Source organism: Euwallacea similis, chromosome 8 (genome assembly GCF_039881205.1).
Source record: "Euwallacea similis isolate ESF13 chromosome 8, ESF131.1, whole genome shotgun sequence".
Taxonomy (NCBI): domain Eukaryota; kingdom Metazoa; phylum Arthropoda; class Insecta; order Coleoptera; family Curculionidae; genus Euwallacea; species Euwallacea similis.
Genome location: NC_089616.1, coordinates 3,550,491 through 3,573,407, shown reverse-complemented (window position 1 = coordinate 3,573,407; position 22,917 = coordinate 3,550,491).

The window sequence follows — 22,917 nt, the reverse complement described above, 5'->3', positions numbered from 1 at the left end:
CCTTAATGTTGGTGAGTGTACCGCCGGTACTGAGGTACCGGAATGCAGAAAACCGCAGAGTCAGAAGCCTGAAGCAGAAGCCCTAAAAACCGAGATGCCCTTATGAATTTGCCAGAAGTTATATGTCGGAAGCCAGACTGCTGTAACATGAATCGTCGAGATCCAAACTATTCAAAACCTTAATTTTGGTGAGTGTACCGCCGGTACTGAGGTACCGGATTGCCGAAAACCGCAGAGTGAGAAGCCTGAAACAGAAGCCCTAAAAACCGAGATGCCCTTATGAATTTGCCAGAAGTTATATGTCGAAAGTTAGTCTGCTGTAACATGAATCGTCGAGATCCAAACTATTCAAAACCTTAATGTTGGTGAGTGTACCGCCGGTACTGAGGTACCGGAATGCAGAAAACCGCAGAGTGAGAAGCCTGAAGCAGAAGCCCAAAAAACCGAGATGCCCTTATGAATTTGCCAGAAGTTATATGTCGAAAGTTAGACTGCTGTAACATGAATCGTCGAGATCCAAACTATTCAAAACATTAATGTTGGTGAGTGTACCACCGGGACTGAGGTGCCGGAATGCAGAAAACCGCAGAGTGAGAAGCCTGGACCTTCATCTGCCTGAAACAGGAGCTGAGGTGCGTCGAAAGGAAACGTCGCGAAGTGATCTGTCGAAAAAAGGAACGTCGCGAAGTGCCGCAAAAGGAAACGCCGCGAAGTGCCGCGAAACAAAACGCCGCGAAGTGATCTGTCGAAAAAAGGAACGTCGCGAAGTGCCGCAAAAGGAAACGCCGCGAAGTGCCGCGAAACAAAACGCCGCGAAGTGATCTGTCGAAAAAAGGAACGTCGCGAAGTGCCGCAAAAGGAAACGCCGCGAAGTGCCGCGAAAGGAAACGCCGCGAAGTGCCGCGAAGTGATCTGTCGAAAAAAGGAACGTCGCGAAGTGCCGCAAAAGGAAACGCCGCGAAGTGCCGCGAAAGAAAACGCCGCGAAGTGATCTGTCGAAAAAAGGAACGTCGCGAAGTGCCGCAAATGGAAACGCCGCGAAGTGCCGCGAAAGAAAACGCCGCGAAGTGATCTGTCGAAAAAAGGAACGTCGCGAAGTGCCGCAAAAGGAAACGCCGCGAAGTGCCGCGAAAGGAAACGCCGCGAAGTGCCGCGAAGTGATCTGTCGAAAAAAGGAACGTCACGAAGTGCCGCAAAAGGAAACGCCGCGAAGTGCCGCGAAAGAAAACGCCGCGAAGTGATCTGTCGAAAAAAGGAACGTCGCGAAGTGCCGCGAAAGAAAACGCCGCGAAGTGATCTGTCGAAAAAAGGAACGTCGCGAAGTGCCGCGAAAGAAAACGCCGCGAAGTGCCGCGAAAGGAAACGCCGCGAAGTGCCGCAAAAGGAAACGCCGCGAAGTGGCGCGAAAGAAAATGCCCCGAAGTGCCGCGAAAGGAAACGCCGCGAAGTGATCTGTCGAAAAAAGGAACGTCGCGAAGTGCCGCAAAAGGAAACGCCGCGAAGTGCCGCGAAGTGATCTGTCGAAAAAAGGAACGTCGCGAAGTGCCGCAAATGGAAACGCCGCGAAGTGCCGCAAAAGGAAACGCCGCGAAGTGATCTGTCGAAAAAAGGAACGTCGCGAAGTGCCGCAAAAGGAAACGCCGCGAAGTGCCGCAAAAGGAAACGCCGCGAAGTGATCTGTCGAAAAAAGGAACGTCGCGAAGTGCCGCAAAAGGAAACGCCGCGAAGTGCCGCAAAAGGAAACGCCGCGAAGTGCCGTGAAAGGAAACGCCGCGAAGTGAAGTGCCGGGAAAGGATGCGATACCAAGTGAAATATCGGAAGCTGTTTTGCTGGACCATCAAGGATTTTAATCTACACTGCTGGAAAATTTAATATTGGTGAGTGTACCACCGGGACTGAGGTGCCGGAATGCAGAAAACCGCAGAGTCAGAAGCCTGAAGCAGAAGCCCTAAAAACCGAGATGCCCTTATGAATTTGCCAGAAGTTATATGTCGAAAGTTAGACTGCTGTAACATGAATCGTCGAGATCCAAACTATTCAAAACCTTAATGTTGGTGAGTGTACCGCCGGTACTGAGGTACCGGAATGCAGAAAACCGCAGAGTCAGAAGCCTGAAGCAGAAGCCCTAAAAACCGAGATGCCCTTATGAATTTGCCAGAAGTTATATGTCGAAAGTTAGACTGCTGTAACATGAATCGTCCAGATCCAAACTATTCAAAACCTTAATGTTGGTGAGTGTACCGCCGGTACTGAGGTACCGGAATGCAGAAAACCGCAGAGTCAGAAGCCTGAAGCAGAAGCCCTAAAAACCGAGATGCCCTTATGAATTTGCCAGAAGTTATATGTCGAAAGTTAGACTGCTGTAACATGAATCGTCGAGATCCAAACTATTCAAAACCTTAATGTTGGTGAGTGTACCGCCGGTACTGAGGTACCGGAATGCAGAAAACCGCAGAGTCAGAAGCCTGAAGCAGAAGCCCTAAAAACCGAGATGCCCTTATGAATTTGCCAGAAGTTATATGTCGAAAGTTAGACTGCTGTAACATGAATCGTCGAGATCCAAACTATTCAAAACCTTAATGTTGGTGAGTGTACCGCCGGTACTGAGGTACCGGAATGCAGAAAACCGCAGAATCAGAAGCCTGAAGCAGAAGCCCTAAAAACCGAGATGCCCTTATGAATTTGCCAGAAGTTATATGTCGAAAGTTAGACTGCTGTAACATGAATCGTCGAGATCCAAACTATTCAAAACCTTAATGTTGGTGAGTGTACCGCCGGTACTGAGGTACCGGAATGCAGAAAACCGCAGAGTCAGAAGCCTGAAGCAGAAGCCCTAAAAACCGAGATGCCCTTATGAATTTGCCAGAAGTTATATGTCGGAAGCCAGACTGCTGTAACATGAATCGTCGAGATCCAAACTATTCAAAACCTTAATTTTGGTGAGTGTACCGCCGGTACTGAGGTACCGAATTGCCGAAAACCGCAGAGTGAGAAGCCTGAAACAGAAGCCCTAAAAACCGAGATGCCCTTATGAATTTGCCAGAAGTTATATGTCGAAAGTTATTCTGCTGTAACATGAATCGTCGAGATCCAAACTATTCAAAACCTTAATGTTGGTGAGTGTACCGCCGGTACTGAGGTACCGGAATGCAGAAAACCGCAGAGTGAGAAGCCTGAAGCAGAAGCCCTAAAAACCGAGATGCCCTTATGAATTTGCCAGAAGTTATATGTCGAAAGTTAGACTGCTGTAACATGAATCGTCGAGATCCAAACTATTCAAAACATTAATGTTGGTGAGTGTACCACCGGGACTGAGGTGCCGGAATGCAGAAAACCGCAGAGTGAGAAGCCTGGACCTTCATCTGCCTGAAACAGGAGCTGAGGTGCGTCGAAAGGAAACGTCGCGAAGTGATCTGTCGAAAAAAGGAACGTCGCGAAGTGCCGCAAAAGGAAACGCCGCGAAGTGCCGCGAAAGAAAACGCCGCGAAGTGATCTGTCGAAAAAAGGAACGTCGCGAAGTGCCGCAAAAGGAAACGCCGCGAAGTGCCGCAAAAGGAAACGCCGCGAAGTGATCTGTCGAAAAAAGGAACGTCGCGAAGTGCCGCAAAAGGAAACGCCGCGAAGTGCCGCGAAAGAAAACGCCGCGAAGTGATCTATCGAAAAAAGGAACGTCGCGAAGTGCCGCAAAAGGAAACGCCGCGAAGTGCCGCGAAAGAAAACGCCGCGAAGTGATCTGTCGAAAAAAGGAACGTCGCGAAGTGCCGCAAATGGAAACGCCGCGAAGTGCCGCAAAAGGAAACGCCGCGAAGTGATCTGTCGAAAAAAGGAACGTCGCGAAGTGCCGCAAAAGGAAACGCCGCGAAGTGCCGCGAAAGAAAACGCCGCGAAGTGATCTGTCGAAAAAAGGAACGTCGCGAAGTGCCGCAAAAGGAAACGCCGCGAAGTGATCTGTCGAAAAAAGGAACGTCGCGAAGTGCCGCAAAAGGAAACGCCGCGAAGTGCCGCGAAGTGATCTGTCGAAAAAAGGAACGTCGCGAAGTGCCGTGAAAGGAAACGCCGCGAAGTGAAGTGCCGGGAAAGGATGCGATACCAAGTGAAATATCGGAAGCTGTTTTGCTGGACCATCAAGGATTTTAATCTACACTGCTGGAAAATTTAATATTGGTGAGTGTACCACCGGGACTGAGGTGCCGGAATGCAGAAAACCGCAGAGTCAGAAGCCTGAAGCAGAAGCCCTAAAAACCGAGATGCCCTTATGAATTTGCCAGAAGTTATATGTCGAAAGTTAGACTGCTGTAACATGAATCGTCGAGATCCAAACTATTCAAAACCTTAATGTTGGTGAGTGTACCGCCGGTACTGAGGTACCGGAATGCAGAAAACCGCAGAGTCAGAAGCCTGAAGCAGAAGCCCTAAAAACCGAGATGCCCTTATGAATTTGCCAGAAGTTATATGTCGAAAGTTAGACTGCTGTAACATGAATCGTCGAGATCCAAACTATTCAAAACCTTAATTTTGGTGAGTGTACCGCCGGTACTGAGGTACCGAATTGCCGAAAACCGCAGAGTGAGAAGCCTGAAACAGAAGCCCTAAAAACCGAGATGCCCTTATGAATTTGCCAGAAGTTATATGTCGAAAGTTATTCTGCTGTAACATGAATCGTCGAGATCCAAACTATTCAAAACCTTAATGTTGGTGAGTGTACCGCCGGTACTGAGGTACCGGAATGCAGAAAACCGCAGAGTGAGAAGCCTGAAGCAGAAGCCCTAAAAACCGAGATGCCCTTATGAATTTGCCAGAAGTTATATGTCGAAAGTTAGACTGCTGTAACATGAATCGTCGAGATCCAAACTATTCAAAACATTAATGTTGGTGAGTGTACCACCGGGACTGAGGTGCCGGAATGCAGAAAACCGCAGAGTGAGAAGCCTGGACCTTCATCTGCCTGAAACAGGAGCTGAGGTGCGTCGAAAGGAAACGTCGCGAAGTGATCTGTCGAAAAAAGGAACGTCGCGAAGTGCCGCAAAAGGAAACGCCGCGAAGTGCCGCGAAAGGAAACGCCGCGAAGTGCCGCGAAGTGATCTGTCGAAAAAAGGAACGTCGCGAAGTGCCGCAAAAGGAAACGCCGCGAAGTGCCGCGAAACAAAACGCCGCGAAGTGATCTGTCGAAAAAAGGAACGTCGCGAAGTGCCGCAAAAGGAAACGCCGCGAAGTGCCGCGAAAGGAAACGCCGCGAAGTGCCGCGAAGTGATCTGTCGAAAAAAGGAACGTCGCGAAGTGCCGCAAAAGGAAACGCCGCGAAGTGCCGCGAAAGAAAACGCCGCGAAGTGATCTGTCGAAAAAAGGAACGTCGCGAAGTGCCGCAAATGGAAACCCCGCGAAGTGCCGCAAAAGGAAACGCCGCGAAGTGATCTGTCGAAAAAAGGAACGTCGCGAAGTGCCGCAAAAGGAAACGCCGCGAAGTGCCGCGAAAGAAAACGTCGCGAAGTGATCTGTCGAAAAAAGGAACGTCGCGAAGTGCCGCAAATGGAAACGCCGCGAAGTGCCGCAAAAGGAAACGCCGCGAAGTGATCTGTCGAAAAAAGGAACGTCGCGAAGTGCCGCATAAGGAAACGCCGCGAAGTGCCGCGAAAGAAAACGCCGCGAAGTGATCTGTCGAAAAAAGGAACGTCGCGAAGTGCCGCAAAAGGAAACGCCGCGAAGTGCCGCGAAAGGAAACGCCGCGAAGTGCCGCGAAGTGATCTGTCGAAAAAAGGAACGTCACGAAGTGCCGCAAAAGGAAACGCCGCGAAGTGCCGCGAAAGAAAACGCCGCGAAGTGATCTGTCGAAAAAAGGAACGTCGCGAAGTGCCGCGAAAGAAAACGCCGCGAAGTGATCTGTCGAAAAAAGGAACGTCGCGAAGTGCCGCGAAAGAAAACGCCGCGAAGTGCCGCGAAAGGAAACGCCGCGAAGTGCCGCAAAAGGAAACGCCGCAAAGTGCCGCGAAAGGAAACGTCGCGAAGTGGCGCGAAAGAAAATGCCCCGAAGTGCCGCGAAAGGAAACGCCGCGAAGTGATCTGTCGAAAAAAGGAACGTCGCGAAGTGCCGCAAAAGGAAACGCCGCGAAGTGCCGCGAAGTGATCTGTCGAAAAAAGGAACGTCGCGAAGTGCCGCAAATGGAAACGCCGCGAAGTGCCGCAAAAGGAAACGCCGCGAAGTGATCTGTCGAAAAAAGGAACGTCGCGAAGTGCCGCAAAAGGAAACGCCGCGAAGTGCCGCAAAAGGAAACGCCGCGAAGTGATCTGTCGAAAAAAGGAACGTCGCGAAGTGCCGCAAAAGGAAACGCCGCGAAGTGCCGCAAAAGAAAACGCCGCGAAGTGCCGTGAAAGGAAACGCCGCGAAGTGAAGTGCCGGGAAAGGATGCGATACCAAGTGAAATATCGGAAGCTGTTTTGCTGGACCATCAAGGATTTTAATCTACACTGCTGGAAAATTTAATATTGGTGAGTGTACCACCGGGACTGAGGTGCCGGAATGCAGAAAACCGCAGAGTCAGAAGCCTGAAGCAGAAGCCCTAAAAACCGAGATGCCCTTATGAATTTGCCAGAAGTTATATGTCGAAAGTTAGACTGCTGTAACATGAATCGTCGAGATCCAAACTATTCAAAACCTTAATGTTGGTGAGTGTACCGCCGGTACTGAGGTACCGGAATGCAGAAAACCGCAGAGTCAGAAGCCTGAAGCAGAAGCCCTAAAAACCGAGATGCCCTTATGAATTTGCCAGAAGTTATATGTCGAAAGTTAGACTGCTGTAACATGAATCGTCGAGATCCAAACTATTCAAAACCTTAATGTTGGTGAGTGTACCGCCGGTACTGAGGTACCGGAATGCAGAAAACCGCAGAGTCAGAAGCCTGAAGCAGAAGCCCTAAAAACCGAGATGCCCTTATGAATTTGCCAGAAGTTATATGTCGAAAGTTAGACTGCTGTAACATGAATCGTCGAGATCCAAACTATTCAAAACCTTAATGTTGGTGAGTGTACCGCCGGTACTGAGGTACCGGAATGCAGAAAACCGCAGAATCAGAAGCCTGAAGCAGAAGCCCTAAAAACCGAGATGCCCTTATGAATTTGCCAGAAGTTATATGTCGAAAGTTAGACTGCTGTAACATGAATCGTCGAGATCCAAACTATTCAAAACCTTAATGTTGGTGAGTGTACCGCCGGTACTGAGGTACCGGAATGCAGAAAACCGCAGAGTCAGAAGCCTGAAGCAGAAGCCCTAAAAACCGAGATGCCCTTATGAATTTGCCAGAAGTTATATGTCGGAAGCCAGACTGCTGTAACATGAATCGTCGAGATCCAAACTATTCAAAACCTTAATTTTGGTGAGTGTACCGCCGGTACTGAGGTACCGAATTGCCGAAAACCGCAGAGTGAGAAGCCTGAAACAGAAGCCCTAAAAACCGAGATGCCCTTATGAATTTGCCAGAAGTTATATGTCGAAAGTTATTCTGCTGTAACATGAATCGTCGAGATCCAAACTATTCAAAACCTTAATGTTGGTGAGTGTACCGCCGGTACTGAGGTACCGGAATGCAGAAAACCGCAGAGTGAGAAGCCTGAAGCAGAAGCCCTAAAAACCGAGATGCCCTTATGAATTTGCCAGAAGTTATATGTCGAAAGTTAGACTGCTGTAACATGAATCGTCGAGATCCAAACTATTCAAAACATTAATGTTGGTGAGTGTACCACCGGGACTGAGGTGCCGGAATGCAGAAAACCGCAGAGTGAGAAGCCTGGACCTTCATCTGCCTGAAACAGGAGCTGAGGTGCGTCGAAAGGAAACGTCGCGAAGTGATCTGTCGAAAAAAGGAACGTCGCGAAGTGCCGCAAAAGGAAACGCCGCGAAGTGCCGCGAAAGAAAACGCCGCGAAGTGATCTGTCGAAAAAAGGAACGTCGCGAAGTGCCGCAAAAGGAAACGCCGCGAAGTGCCGCAAAAGGAAACGCCGCGAAGTGATCTGTCGAAAAAAGGAACGTCGCGAAGTGCCGCAAAAGGAAACGCCGCGAAGTGCCGCGAAAGAAAACGCCGCGAAGTGATCTATCGAAAAAAGGAACGTCGCGAAGTGCCGCAAAAGGAAACGCCGCGAAGTGCCGCGAAAGAAAACGCCGCGAAGTGATCTGTCGAAAAAAGGAACGTCGCGAAGTGCCGCAAATGGAAACGCCGCGAAGTGCCGCAAAAGGAAACGCCGCGAAGTGATCTGTCGAAAAAAGGAACGTCGCGAAGTGCCGCAAAAGGAAACGCCGCGAAGTGCCGCGAAAGAAAACGCCGCGAAGTGATCTGTCGAAAAAAGGAACGTCGCGAAGTGCCGCAAAAGGAAACGCCGCGAAGTGATCTGTCGAAAAAAGGAACGTCGCGAAGTGCCGCAAAAGGAAACGCCGCGAAGTGCCGCAAAAGGAAACGCCGCGAAGTGCCGCGAAGTGATCTGTCGAAAAAAGGAACGTCGCGAAGTGCCGTGAAAGGAAACGCCGCGAAGTGAAGTGCCGGGAAAGGATGCGATACCAAGTGAAATATCGGAAGCTGTTTTGCTGGACCATCAAGGATTTTAATCTACACTGCTGGAAAATTTAATATTGGTGAGTGTACCACCGGGACTGAGGTGCCGGAATGCAGAAAACCGCAGAGTCAGAAGCCTGAAGCAGAAGCCCTAAAAACCGAGATGCCCTTATGAATTTGCCAGAAGTTATATGTCGAAAGTTAGACTGCTGTAACATGAATCGTCGAGATCCAAACTATTCAAAACCTTAATGTTGGTGAGTGTACCGCCGGTACTGAGGTACCGGAATGCAGAAAACCGCAGAGTCAGAAGCCTGAAGCAGAAGCCCTAAAAACCGAGATGCCCTTATGAATTTGCCAGAAGTTATATGTCGAAAGTTAGACTGCTGTAACATGAATCGTCGAGATCCAAACTATTCAAAACCTTAATTTTGGTGAGTGTACCGCCGGTACTGAGGTACCGAATTGCCGAAAACCGCAGAGTGAGAAGCCTGAAACAGAAGCCCTAAAAACCGAGATGCCCTTATGAATTTGCCAGAAGTTATATGTCGAAAGTTATTCTGCTGTAACATGAATCGTCGAGATCCAAACTATTCAAAACCTTAATGTTGGTGAGTGTACCGCCGGTACTGAGGTACCGGAATGCAGAAAACCGCAGAGTGAGAAGCCTGAAGCAGAAGCCCTAAAAACCGAGATGCCCTTATGAATTTGCCAGAAGTTATATGTCGAAAGTTAGACTGCTGTAACATGAATCGTCGAGATCCAAACTATTCAAAACATTAATGTTGGTGAGTGTACCACCGGGACTGAGGTGCCGGAATGCAGAAAACCGCAGAGTGAGAAGCCTGGACCTTCATCTGCCTGAAACAGGAGCTGAGGTGCGTCGAAAGGAAACGTCGCGAAGTGATCTGTCGAAAAAAGGAACGTCGCGAAGTGCCGCAAAAGGAAACGCCGCGAAGTGCCGCGAAAGGAAACGCCGCGAAGTGCCGCGAAGTGATCTGTCGAAAAAAGGAACGTCGCGAAGTGCCGCAAAAGGAAACGCCGCGAAGTGCCGCGAAAGGAAACGCCGCGAAGTGCCGCGAAGTGATCTGTCGAAAAAAGGAACGTCGCGAAGTGCCGCAAAAGGAAACGCCGCGAAGTGCCGCGAAACAAAACGCCGCGAAGTGATCTGTCGAAAAAAGGAACGTCGCGAAGTGCCGCAAAAGGAAACGCCGCGAAGTGCCGCGAAAGGAAACGCCGCGAAGTGCCGCGAAGTGATCTGTCGAAAAAAGGAACGTCGCGAAGTGCCGCAAAAGGAAACGCCGCGAAGTGCCGCGAAAGAAAACGCCGCGAAGTGATCTGTCGAAAAAAGGAACGTCGCGAAGTGCCGCAAATGGAAACCCCGCGAAGTGCCGCAAAAGGAAACGCCGCGAAGTGATCTGTCGAAAAAAGGAACGTCGCGAAGTGCCGCAAAAGGAAACGCCGCGAAGTGCCGCGAAAGAAAACGCCGCGAAGTGATCTGTCGAAAAAAGGAACGTCGCGAAGTGCCGCAAAAGGAAACGCCGCGAAGTGCCGCGAAAGAAAACGTCGCGAAGTGATCTGTCGAAAAAAGGAACGTCGCGAAGTGCCGCAAATGGAAACGCCGCGAAGTGCCGCAAAAGGAAACGCCGCGAAGTGATCTGTCGAAAAAAGGAACGTCGCGAAGTGCCGCATAAGGAAACGCCGCGAAGTGCCGCGAAAGAAAACGCCGCGAAGTGATCTGTCGAAAAAAGGAACGTCGCGAAGTGCCGCAAAAGGAAACGCCGCGAAGTGCCGCGAAAGGAAACGCCGCGAAGTGCCGCGAAGTGATCTGTCGAAAAAAGGAACGTCACGAAGTGCCGCAAAAGGAAACGCCGCGAAGTGCCGCGAAAGAAAACGCCGCGAAGTGATCTGTCGAAAAAAGGAACGTCGCGAAGTGCCGCGAAAGAAAACGCCGCGAAGTGATCTGTCGAAAAAAGGAACGTCGCGAAGTGCCGCGAAAGAAAACGCCGCGAAGTGCCGCGAAAGGAAACGCCGCGAAGTGCCGCAAAAGGAAACGCCGCAAAGTGCCGCGAAAGGAAACGTCGCGAAGTGGCGCGAAAGAAAATGCCCCGAAGTGCCGCGAAAGGAAACGCCGCGAAGTGATCTGTCGAAAAAAGGAACGTCGCGAAGTGCCGCAAAAGGAAACGCCGCGAAGTGCCGCGAAGTGATCTGTCGAAAAAAGGAACGTCGCGAAGTGCCGCAAATGGAAACGCCGCGAAGTGCCGCAAAAGGAAACGCCGCGAAGTGATCTGTCGAAAAAAGGAACGTCGCGAAGTGCCGCAAAAGGAAACGCCGCGAAGTGCCGCAAAAGGAAACGCCGCGAAGTGATCTGTCGAAAAAAGGAACGTCGCGAAGTGCCGCAAAAGGAAACGCCGCGAAGTGCCGCAAAAGAAAACGCCGCGAAGTGCCGTGAAAGGAAACGCCGCGAAGTGAAGTGCCGGGAAAGGATGCGATACCAAGTGAAATATCGGAAGCTGTTTTGCTGGACCATCAAGGATTTTAATCTACACTGCTGGAAAATTTAATATTGGTGAGTGTACCACCGGGACTGAGGTGCCGGAATGCAGAAAACCGCAGAGTCAGAAGCCTGAAGCAGAAGCCCTAAAAACCGAGATGCCCTTATGAATTTGCCAGAAGTTATATGTCGAAAGTTAGACTGCTGTAACATGAATCGTCGAGATCCAAACTATTCAAAACCTTAATGTTGGTGAGTGTACCGCCGGTACTGAGGTACCGGAATGCAGAAAACCGCAGAGTCAGAAGCCTGAAGCAGAAGCCCTAAAAACCGAGATGCCCTTATGAATTTGCCAGAAGTTATATGTCGAAAGTTAGACTGCTGTAACATGAATCGTCGAGATCCAAACTATTCAAAACCTTAATGTTGGTGAGTGTACCGCCGGTACTGAGGTACCGGAATGCAGAAAACCGCAGAGTCAGAAGCCTGAAGCAGAAGCCCTAAAAACCGAGATGCCCTTATGAATTTGCCAGAAGTTATATGTCGAAAGTTAGACTGCTGTAACATGAATCGTCGAGATCCAAACTATTCAAAACCTTAATGTTGGTGAGTGTACCGCCGGTACTGAGGTACCGGAATGCAGAAAACCGCAGAATCAGAAGCCTGAAGCAGAAGCCCTAAAAACCGAGATGCCCTTATGAATTTGCCAGAAGTTATATGTCGAAAGTTAGACTGCTGTAACATGAATCGTCGAGATCCAAACTATTCAAAACCTTAATGTTGGTGAGTGTACCGCCGGTACTGAGGTACCGGAATGCAGAAAACCGCAGAGTCAGAAGCCTGAAGCAGAAGCCCTAAAAACCGAGATGCCCTTATGAATTTGCCAGAAGTTATATGTCGGAAGCCAGACTGCTGTAACATGAATCGTCGAGATCCAAACTATTCAAAACCTTAATTTTGGTGAGTGTACCGCCGGTACTGAGGTACCGAATTGCCGAAAACCGCAGAGTGAGAAGCCTGAAACAGAAGCCCTAAAAACCGAGATGCCCTTATGAATTTGCCAGAAGTTATATGTCGAAAGTTAGACTGCTGTAACATGAATCGTCGAGATCCAAACTATTCAAAACATTAATGTTGGTGAGTGTACCACCGGGACTGAGGTGCCGGAATGCAGAAAACCGCAGAGTGAGAAGCCTGGACCTTCATCTGCCTGAAACAGGAGCTGAGGTGCGTCGAAAGGAAACGTCGCGAAGTGATCTGTCGAAAAACGGAACGTCGCGAAGTGCCGCAAAAGGAAACGCCGCGAAGTGCCGCGAAAGGAAACGCCGCGAAGTGCCGCGAAAGAAAACGCCGCGAAGTGATCTGTCGAAAAAAGGAACGTCGCGAAGTGCCGCAAAAGGAAACGCCGCGAAGTGCCGCAAAAGGAAACGCCGCGAAGTGATCTGTCGAAAAAAGGAACGTCGCGAAGTGCCGCAAAAGGAAACGCCGCGAAGTGCCGCGAAAGAAAACGCCGCGAAGTGATCTATCGAAAAAAGGAACGTCGCGAAGTGCCGCAAAAGGAAACGCCGCGAAGTGCCGCGAAAGAAAACGCCGCGAAGTGATCTGTCGAAAAAAGGAACGTCGCGAAGTGCCGCAAATGGAAACGCCGCGAAGTGCCGCAAAAGGAAACGCCGCGAAGTGATCTGTCGAAAAAAGGAACGTCGCGAAGTGCCGCAAAAGGAAACGCCGCGAAGTGCCGCGAAAGAAAACGCCGCGAAGTGATCTGTCGAAAAAAGGAACGTCGCGAAGTGCCGCAAAAGGAAACGCCGCGAAGTGATCTGTCGAAAAAAGGAACGTCGCGAAGTGCCGCAAAAGGAAACGCCGCGAAGTGCCGTGAAAGGAAACGCCGCGAAGTGAAGTGCCGGGAAAGGATGCGATACCAAGTGAAATATCGGAAGCTGTTTTGCTGGACCATCAAGGATTTTAATCTACACTGCTGGAAAATTTAATATTGGTGAGTGTACCACCGGGACTGAGGTGCCGGAATGCAGAAAACCGCAGAGTCAGAAGCCTGAAGCAGAAGCCCTAAAAACCGAGATGCCCTTATGAATTTGCCAGAAGTTATATGTCGAAAGTTAGACTGCTGTAACATGAATCGTCGAGATCCAAACTATTCAAAACCTTAATGTTGGTGAGTGTACCGCCGGTACTGAGGTACCGGAATGCAGAAAACCGCAGAGTCAGAAGCCTGAAGCAGAAGCCCTAAAAACCGAGATGCCCTTATGAATTTGCCAGAAGTTATATGTCGAAAGTTAGACTGCTGTAACATGAATCGTCGAGATCCAAACTATTCAAAACCTTAATGTTGGTGAGTGTACCGCCGGTACTGAGGTACCGGAATGCAGAAAACCGCAGAATCAGAAGCCTGAAGCAGAAGCCCTAAAAACCGAGATGCCCTTATGAATTTGCCAGAAGTTATATGTCGAAAGTTAGACTGCTGTAACATGAATCGTCGAGATCCAAACTATTCAAAACCTTAATGTTGGTGAGTGTACCGCCGGTACTGAGGTACCGGAATGCAGAAAACCGCAGAGTCAGAAGCCTGAAGCAGAAGCCCTAAAAACCGAGATGCCCTTATGAATTTGCCAGAAGTTATATGTCGGAAGCCAGACTGCTGTAACATGAATCGTCGAGATCCAAACTATTCAAAACCTTAATTTTGGTGAGTGTACCGCCGGTACTGAGGTACCGGAATGCAGAAAACCGCAGAGTCAGAAGCCTGAAGCAGAAGCCCTAAAAACCGAGATGCCCTTATGAATTTGCCAGAAGTTATATGTCGAAAGTTAGACTGCTGTAACATGAATCGTCGAGATCCAAACTATTCAAAACCTTAATGTTGGTGAGTGTACCGCCGGTACTGAGGTACCGGAATGCAGAAAACCGCAGAGTCAGAAGCCTGAAGCAGAAGCCCTAAAAACCGAGATGCCCTTATGAATTTGCCAGAAGTTATATGTCGAAAGTTAGACTGCTGTAACATGAATCGTCGAGATCCAAACTATTCAAAACCTTAATGTTGGTGAGTGTACCGCCGGTACTGAGGTACCGGAATGCAGAAAACCGCAGAGTCAGAAGCCTGAAGCAGAAGCCCTAAAAACCGAGATGCCCTTATGAATTTGCCAGAAGTTATATGTCGAAAGTTAGACTGCTGTAACATGAATCGTCGAGATCCAAACTATTCAAAACCTTAATGTTGGTGAGTGTACCGCCGGTACTGAGGTACCGGAATGCAGAAAACCGCAGAATCAGAAGCCTGAAGCAGAAGCCCTAAAAACCGAGATGCCCTTATGAATTTGCCAGAAGTTATATGTCGAAAGTTAGACTGCTGTAACATGAATCGTCGAGATCCAAACTATTCAAAACCTTAATGTTGGTGAGTGTACCGCCGGTACTGAGGTACCGGAATGCAGAAAACCGCAGAGTCAGAAGCCTGAAGCAGAAGCCCTAAAAACCGAGATGCCCTTATGAATTTGCCAGAAGTTATATGTCGGAAGCCAGACTGCTGTAACATGAATCGTCGAGATCCAAACTATTCAAAACCTTAATTTTGGTGAGTGTACCGCCGGTACTGAGGTACCGAATTGCCGAAAACCGCAGAGTGAGAAGCCTGAAACAGAAGCCCTAAAAACCGAGATGCCCTTATGAATTTGCCAGAAGTTATATGTCGAAAGTTAGACTGCTGTAACATGAATCGTCGAGATCCAAACTATTCAAAACATTAATGTTGGTGAGTGTACCACCGGGACTGAGGTGCCGGAATGCAGAAAACCGCAGAGTGAGAAGCCTGGACCTTCATCTGCCTGAAACAGGAGCTGAGGTGCGTCGAAAGGAAACGTCGCGAAGTGATCTGTCGAAAAACGGAACGTCGCGAAGTGCCGCAAAAGGAAACGCCGCGAAGTGCCGCGAAAGGAAACGCCGCGAAGTGCCGCGAAAGAAAACGCCGCGAAGTGATCTGTCGAAAAAAGGAACGTCGCGAAGTGCCGCAAAAGGAAACGCCGCGAAGTGCCGCAAAAGGAAACGCCGCGAAGTGATCTGTCGAAAAAAGGAACGTCGCGAAGTGCCGCAAAAGGAAACGCCGCGAAGTGCCGCGAAAGAAAACGCCGCGAAGTGATCTATCGAAAAAAGGAACGTCGCGAAGTGCCGCAAAAGGAAACGCCGCGAAGTGCCGCGAAAGAAAACGCCGCGAAGTGATCTGTCGAAAAAAGGAACGTCGCGAAGTGCCGCAAATGGAAACGCCGCGAAGTGCCGCAAAAGGAAACGCCGCGAAGTGATCTGTCGAAAAAAGGAACGTCGCGAAGTGCCGCAAAAGGAAACGCCGCGAAGTGCCGCGAAAGAAAACGCCGCGAAGTGATCTGTCGAAAAAAGGAACGTCGCGAAGTGCCGCAAAAGGAAACGCCGCGAAGTGATCTGTCGAAAAAAGGAACGTCGCGAAGTGCCGCAAAAGGAAACGCCGCGAAGTGCCGTGAAAGGAAACGCCGCGAAGTGAAGTGCCGGGAAAGGATGCGATACCAAGTGAAATATCGGAAGCTGTTTTGCTGGACCATCAAGGATTTTAATCTACACTGCTGGAAAATTTAATATTGGTGAGTGTACCACCGGGACTGAGGTGCCGGAATGCAGAAAACCGCAGAGTCAGAAGCCTGAAGCAGAAGCCCTAAAAACCGAGATGCCCTTATGAATTTGCCAGAAGTTATATGTCGAAAGTTAGACTGCTGTAACATGAATCGTCGAGATCCAAACTATTCAAAACCTTAATGTTGGTGAGTGTACCGCCGGTACTGAGGTACCGGAATGCAGAAAACCGCAGAGTCAGAAGCCTGAAGCAGAAGCCCTAAAAACCGAGATGCCCTTATGAATTTGCCAGAAGTTATATGTCGAAAGTTAGACTGCTGTAACATGAATCGTCGAGATCCAAACTATTCAAAACCTTAATGTTGGTGAGTGTACCGCCGGTACTGAGGTACCGGAATGCAGAAAACCGCAGAATCAGAAGCCTGAAGCAGAAGCCCTAAAAACCGAGATGCCCTTATGAATTTGCCAGAAGTTATATGTCGAAAGTTAGACTGCTGTAACATGAATCGTCGAGATCCAAACTATTCAAAACCTTAATGTTGGTGAGTGTACCGCCGGTACTGAGGTACCGGAATGCAGAAAACCGCAGAGTCAGAAGCCTGAAGCAGAAGCCCTAAAAACCGAGATGCCCTTATGAATTTGCCAGAAGTTATATGTCGGAAGCCAGACTGCTGTAACATGAATCGTCGAGATCCAAACTATTCAAAACCTTAATTTTGGTGAGTGTACCGCCGGTACTGAGGTACCGGAATGCAGAAAACCGCAGAGTCAGAAGCCTGAAGCAGAAGCCCTAAAAACCGAGATGCCCTTATGAATTTGCCAGAAGTTATATGTCGAAAGTTAGACTGCTGTAACATGAATCGTCGAGATCCAAACTATTCAAAACCTTAATGTTGGTGAGTGTACCGCCGGTACTGAGGTACCGGAATGCAGAAAACCGCAGAGTCAGAAGCCTGAAGCAGAAGCCCTAAAAACCGAGATGCCCTTATGAATTTGCCAGAAGTTATATGTCGAAAGTTAGACTGCTGTAACATGAATCGTCGAGATCCAAACTATTCAAAACCTTAATGTTGGTGAGTGTACCGCCGGTACTGAGGTACCGGAATGCAGAAAACCGCAGAATCAGAAGCCTGAAGCAGAAGCCCTAAAAACCGAGATGCCCTTATGAATTTGCCAGAAGTTATATGTCGAAAGTTAGACTGCTGTAACATGAATCGTCGAGATCCAAACTATTCAAAACCTTAATGTTGGTGAGTGTACCGCCGGTACTGAGGTACCGGAATGCAGAAAACCGCAGAGTCAGAAGCCTGAAGCAGAAGCCCTAAAAACCGAGATGCCCTTATGAATTTGCCAGAAGTTATATGTCGGAAGCCAGACTGCTGTAACATGAATCGTCGAGATCCAAACTATTCAAAACCTTAATTTTGGTGAGTGTACCGCCGGTACTGAGGTACCGAATTGCCGAAAACCGCAGAGTGAGAAGCCTGAAACAGAAGCCCTAAAAACCGAGATGCCCTTATGAATTTGCCAGAAGTTATATGTCGAAAGTTATTCTGCTGTAACATGAATCGTCGAGATCCAAACTATTCAAAACCTTAATGTTGGTGAGTGTACCGCCGGTACTGAGGTACCGGAATGCAGAAAACCGCAGAGTGAGAAGCCTGAAGCAGAAGCCCTAAAAACCGAGATGCCCTTATGAATTTGCCAGAAGTTATATGTCGAAAGTTAGACTGCTGTAACATGAATCGTCGAGATCCAAACTATTCAAAACATTAATGTTGGTGAGTGTACCACCGGGACTGAGGTGCCGGAATGCAGAAAACCGCAGAGTGAGAAGCCTGGACCTTCATCTGCCTGAAACAGGAGCTGAGGTGCGTCGAAAGGAAACGTCGCGAAGTGATCTGTCGAAAAAAGGAACGTCGCGAAGTGCCGCAAAAGGAAACGCCGCGAAGTGCCGCGAAGTGATCTGTCGAAAAAAGGAACGTCGCGAAGTGCCGCAAAAGGAAACGCCGCGAAGTGCCGCGAAAGGAAACGCCGCGAAGTGCCGCGAAGTGATCTGTCGAAAAAAGGAACGTCGCGAAGTGCCGCAAAAGGAAACGCCGCGAAGTGCCGCGAAAGAAAACGCCGCGAAGTGATCTGTCGAAAAAAGGAACGTCGCGAAGTGCCGCGAAAGAAAACGCCGCGAAGTGCCGCGAAAGGAAACGCCGCGAAGTGCCGCAAAAGGAAACGCCGCAAAGTGCCGCGAAAGGAAACGTCGCGAAGTGGCGCGAAAGAAAATGCCCCGAAGTGCCGCGAAAGGAAACGCCGCGAAGTGATCTGTCGAAAAAAGGAACGTCGCGAAGTGCCGCAAAAGGAAACGCCGCGAAGTGATCTGTCGAAAAAAGGAACGTCGCGAAGTGCCGCAAAAGGAAACGCCGCGAAGTGCCGCGAAAGGAAACGCCGCGAAGTGCCGCGAAGTGATCTGTCGAAAAAAGGAACGTCGCGAAGTGCCGCAAAAGGAAACGCCGCGAAGTGCCGCGAAAGAAAACGCCGCGAAGTGATCTGTCGAAAAAAGGAACGTCGCGAAGTGCCGCGAAAGAAAACGCCGCGAAGTGCCGCGAAAGGAAACGCCGCGAAGTGCCGCAAAAGGAAACGCCGCAAAGTGCCGCGAAAGGAAACGTCGCGAAGTGGCGCGAAAGAAAATGCCCCGAAGTGCCGCGAAAGGAAACGCCGCGAAGTGATCTGTCGAAAAAAGGAACGTCGCGAAGTGCCGCAAAAGGAAACGCCGCGAAGTGCCGCGAAAGGAAACGCCGCGAAGTGCCGCAAAAGGGAACGCCGCGAAGTGATCTGAAGAAAAAAGTAACGTCGCGAAGTGCCGCAAAAGGAAACGCCGCGAAGTGCCGCGAAAGAAAACGCCGCGAAGTGATCTGTCGAAAAAAGGAACGTCGCGAAGTGCCGCAAATGGAAACGCCGCGAAGTGCCGCAAAAGGAAACGCCGCGAAGTGATCTGTCGAAAAAAGGAACGTCGCGAAATGCCGCAAAAGGAAACGCCGCGAAGTGCCGCGAAAGGAAACGCCGCGAAGTGCCGCAAAAGGGAACGCCGCGAAATGATCTGAAGAAAAAAGGAACGTCGCGAAGTGCCGCAAAAGGAAACGCCGCGAAGTGCCGCGAAAGAAAACGCCGCGAAGTGATCTGTCGAAAAAAGGAACGTCGCGAAGTGCCGCAAATGGAAACGCCGCGAAGTGATCTGTCGAAAAAAGGAACGTCGCGAAGTGCCGCAAATGGAAACGCCGCGAAGTGCCGCAAAAGGAAACGCCGCGAAGTGATCTGTCGAAAAAAGGAACGTCGCGAAGTGCCGCAAAAGGAAACGCCGCGAAGTGCCGCGAAAGAAAACGCCGCGAAGTGATCTGTCGAAAAAAGGAACGTCGCGAAGTGCCGCAAAAGGAAACGCCGCGAAGTGATCTGTCGAAAAAAGGAACGTCGCGAAGTGCCGCAAAAGGAAACGCCGCGAAGTGCCGCGAAAGAAAACGCCGCGAAGTGATCTGTCGAAAAAAGGAACGTCGCGAAGTGCCGCAAAAGGAAACGCCGCGAAGTGCCGCGAAAGAAAACGCCGCGAAGTGCCACGAAGTGATCTGTCGAAAAAAGGAACGTCGCGAAGTGCCGCAAAAGGAAATGCCGCGAAGTGCCGCGAAGTGATCTGTCGAAAAAAGGAACGTCGCGAAGTGCCTTGAAAGGAAACGCCGCGAAGTGAAGTGCCGGGAAAGGATGCGATACCAAGTGAAATATCGGAAGCTGTTTTGCTGGACCATCAAGGATTTTAATCTACACTGCTGGAAAATTTAATATTGGTGAGTGTACCACCGGGACTGAGGTGCCGGAATGCAGAAAACCGCAGATTCAGAAGCCTGAAGCAGAAGCCCTAAAAACCGAGATGCCCTTATGAATTTGCCAGAAGTTATATGTCGAAAGTTAGACTGCTGTAACATGAATCGTCGAGATCCAAACTATTCAAAACCTTAATGTTGGTGAGTGTACCGCCGGTACTGAGGTACCGGAATGCAGAAAACCGCAGAGTCAGAAGCCTGAAGCAGAAGCCCTAAAAACCGAGATGCCCTTATGAATTTGCCAGAAGTTATATGTCGGAATCCAGACTGCTGTAACATGAATCGTCGAGATCCAAACTATTCAAAACCTTAATTTTGGTGAGTGTACCGCCGGTACTGAGGTACCGGATTGCCGAAAACCGCAGAGTGAGAAGCCTGAAACAGAAGCCCTAAAAACCGAGATGCCCTTATGAATTTGCCAGAAGTTATATGTCGAAAGTTAGACTGCTGTAACATGAATCGTCGAGATCCAAACTATTCAAAACCTTAATGTTGGTGAGTGTACCGCCGGTACTGAGGTACCGGAATGCAGAAAATCGCAGAGTGAGAAGCCTGAAGCAGAAGCCCTAAAAACCGAGATGCCCTTATGAATTTGCCAGAAGTTATATGTCGAAAGTTAGACTGCTGTAACATGAATCGTCGAGATCCAAACTATTCAAAACCTTAATGTTGGTGAGTGTACCGCCGGTACTGAGGTACCGGATTGCCGAAAACCACAGAGTGAGAAGCCTGAAGCAGAAGCCCTAAAAACCGAGATGCCCTTATGAATTTGCCAGAAGTTATATGTCGGAAGCCAGACTGCTGTAACATGAATCGTCGAGATCCAAACTATTCAAAACATTAATGTTGGTGAGTGTACCACCGGGACTGAGGTGCCGGAATGCAGAAAACCGCAGAGTGAGAAGCCTGGACCTTCATCTGCCTGAAACAGGAGCTGAGGTGCGTCGAAAGGAAACGTCGCGAAGTGATCTGTCGAAAAATGAAACGTCGCGAAGTGCCGCGAAAGGAAACGCCGCGAAGTGATCTGTCGAAAAAAGGAACGTCGCGAAGTGCCGCAAAAGGAAACGCCGCGAAAGGAAACGTCGCGAAGTGGCGCGAAAGAAAATGCCCCGAAGTGCCGCGAAAGGAAACGCCGCGAATTGCCGCGAAAGAAAACGCCGCGAAGTGATCTGTCGAAAAAAGGAACGTCGCGAAGTGCTGCAAAAGGAAACGCCGCGAAGTGCTACGAAGTGATCTGTCGAAAAAAGGAACGTCGCGAAGTGCCGCAAAAGGAAACGCCGCGAAGTGATCTGTCGAAAAAAGGAACGTCGCGAAGTGCCGTGAAAGTAAACGTCGCGAAGTGAAGTGCAGGGAAAGGATGCGATACCAAGTGAAATATCGGAAGCTGTTTTGCTGGACCATCAAGGATTTTAATCTACACTGCTGGAAAATTTTATATTGGTGAGTGTACCGCCGGTACTGAGGTGCCGGAATGCAGAAAACCGCAGAGTCAGAAGCCTGAAACAGAAGCCCTAAAAACCGAGATGCCTTTATGATTTTGCCAGAAGTTATATGTCGGAAGCCAGACTGCTGTAACATGAATCGTCGAGATCCAAACTATTCAAGACCTTAATGTTGGCGAGTGTACCGCCGGTACTGAGGTACCGGATTGCCGAAAACCGATGAGTGAGAAGCCTGAAGCAGAAGCCCTAAAAACCGAGATGCCCTTAATAATTTGCCAGGAGTTATACGTCGGAAGCCAGACTGCTGTAACATGAATCGGCGAGATCCAAACTATTCAAGACCTTAATGTTGGCGAGTGTACCGCCGGTACTGAGGTACCGGATTGCCGAAAACCGCAGAGTTTGAAGCCTGGACCTTCATCTGCCTGAAACAAAAGCCCTAGAAACCAAGATGCCCCTAACAACGTGCCAGAAGTTATGTGTCGGAAGTTGAATTGCTGGAACATGAATCATTAAGAACTAATCTATTCGGGGTAAGATGCCATTCAATTTGATGAGAAATGATGCTTAAAATTGAAAGAGAAGTGTTTGATTTCTGTATTGATAGTTTACAGTGCAGCCTGGTTGATGCTTTTGGGCGAAAGTATGGCTCAGGCCCCCAATTCCAATTGGAATAAGGTCTCCACTTTTACTCTCTTATGTTAGAGGGTAATTTAACAAAGGGAGGAGCGATATAAAAGGGAATGTAAAACTAGTGACTGGCAAGTTGGTGACCGGTGATTGAAGAGACATTGTTAGGTGGTCTAACGCACGGGATGGCGCTATAGAACTAGAGTACTATTCATTTATGACATAAGTTTTTAGGTCGACGAAAAAGAAATAATCGGAAAGGCTTCATTCAATGTTGCCACTCTGCAGATGGAGTGATGAGAATAGAATATCGAGATAGTTGTCCTGGGAGTGTTTTAACCATTTTAAATGTTCACCTTTCATACTTTTGTAGCTAAGTGTTAAATTTCATGCTTTTTTTTTTTTCTAGGTTTTGAAGGTGATTACCTTCAAGATGATTTTAATCGAAACTAACACACAGGTTTTTGCCTGAGCCCTTAATAAGGGGTGAATATTATTCTCGGTTAGTTTTAACTCAGAATAATGTGCAATTCGCATCCTTTAACATTTCCTTTTTGGATATGATGTTAACAGGAATTTTCTTCCGAGACCTTAGTAAAGGGTTAATGTTATTTTCAGTTAGTTTTAGCTGAAAATAGTGTGCAATTCGCATCCTTTAACATCTTCTTGTCAGGTATGATATTAACGAAATCTTTCGTCCGAGCTCTTGATTAAATATGATATAAATGTGTCTTATCATTTAGTTTTAACTCAAAATAGTGTGTAATTCGCATGCTTTAACATTTTCTTTTTAGATGTGGTGTTAACAGAAGCTTTCATTCGAGCTCTTAGTAAAGAGTTAATGTTATTTTCAGTTAGTTTTAGCTGAGAATAATGTGCACTTCGCATCTTTTAATATCGTCTTGTTGTGTATGAAGCTATCAGGAGCTTTCGTCCAAACCTTTAATAAATATTGAATGTTATTCTCAGTTAGTTTTAGCTGAGAATAGTGTGCAATTTGCATCTTTTAACATCCCCTTGTTGGATGTGATGTTAAAAGTTTTCGTCCAAGCCCTTAGTAAAGAGTGAATGTTATTCTTAGTTAGTTTTAACTCAGAATAGTGTGCAATTAACTTTCTTTAACATCCTGTTCTTGCATGTGATGTTAACAGGGGCTTTTGTCCGAGCCCTTAGTAACGGGTGAATATTATTCTCAGTTAGTTTTAGCTGAGAACAGTGTGCAATTTGCATCTTTTAACATCCCCTTGTTGGATGTGATGTTAAAAGTTTTCGTCCAAGCCCTTAGTAAAGAGTGAATGTTATTCTTAGTTAGTTTTAACTCAGAATAGTGTGCAATTAACT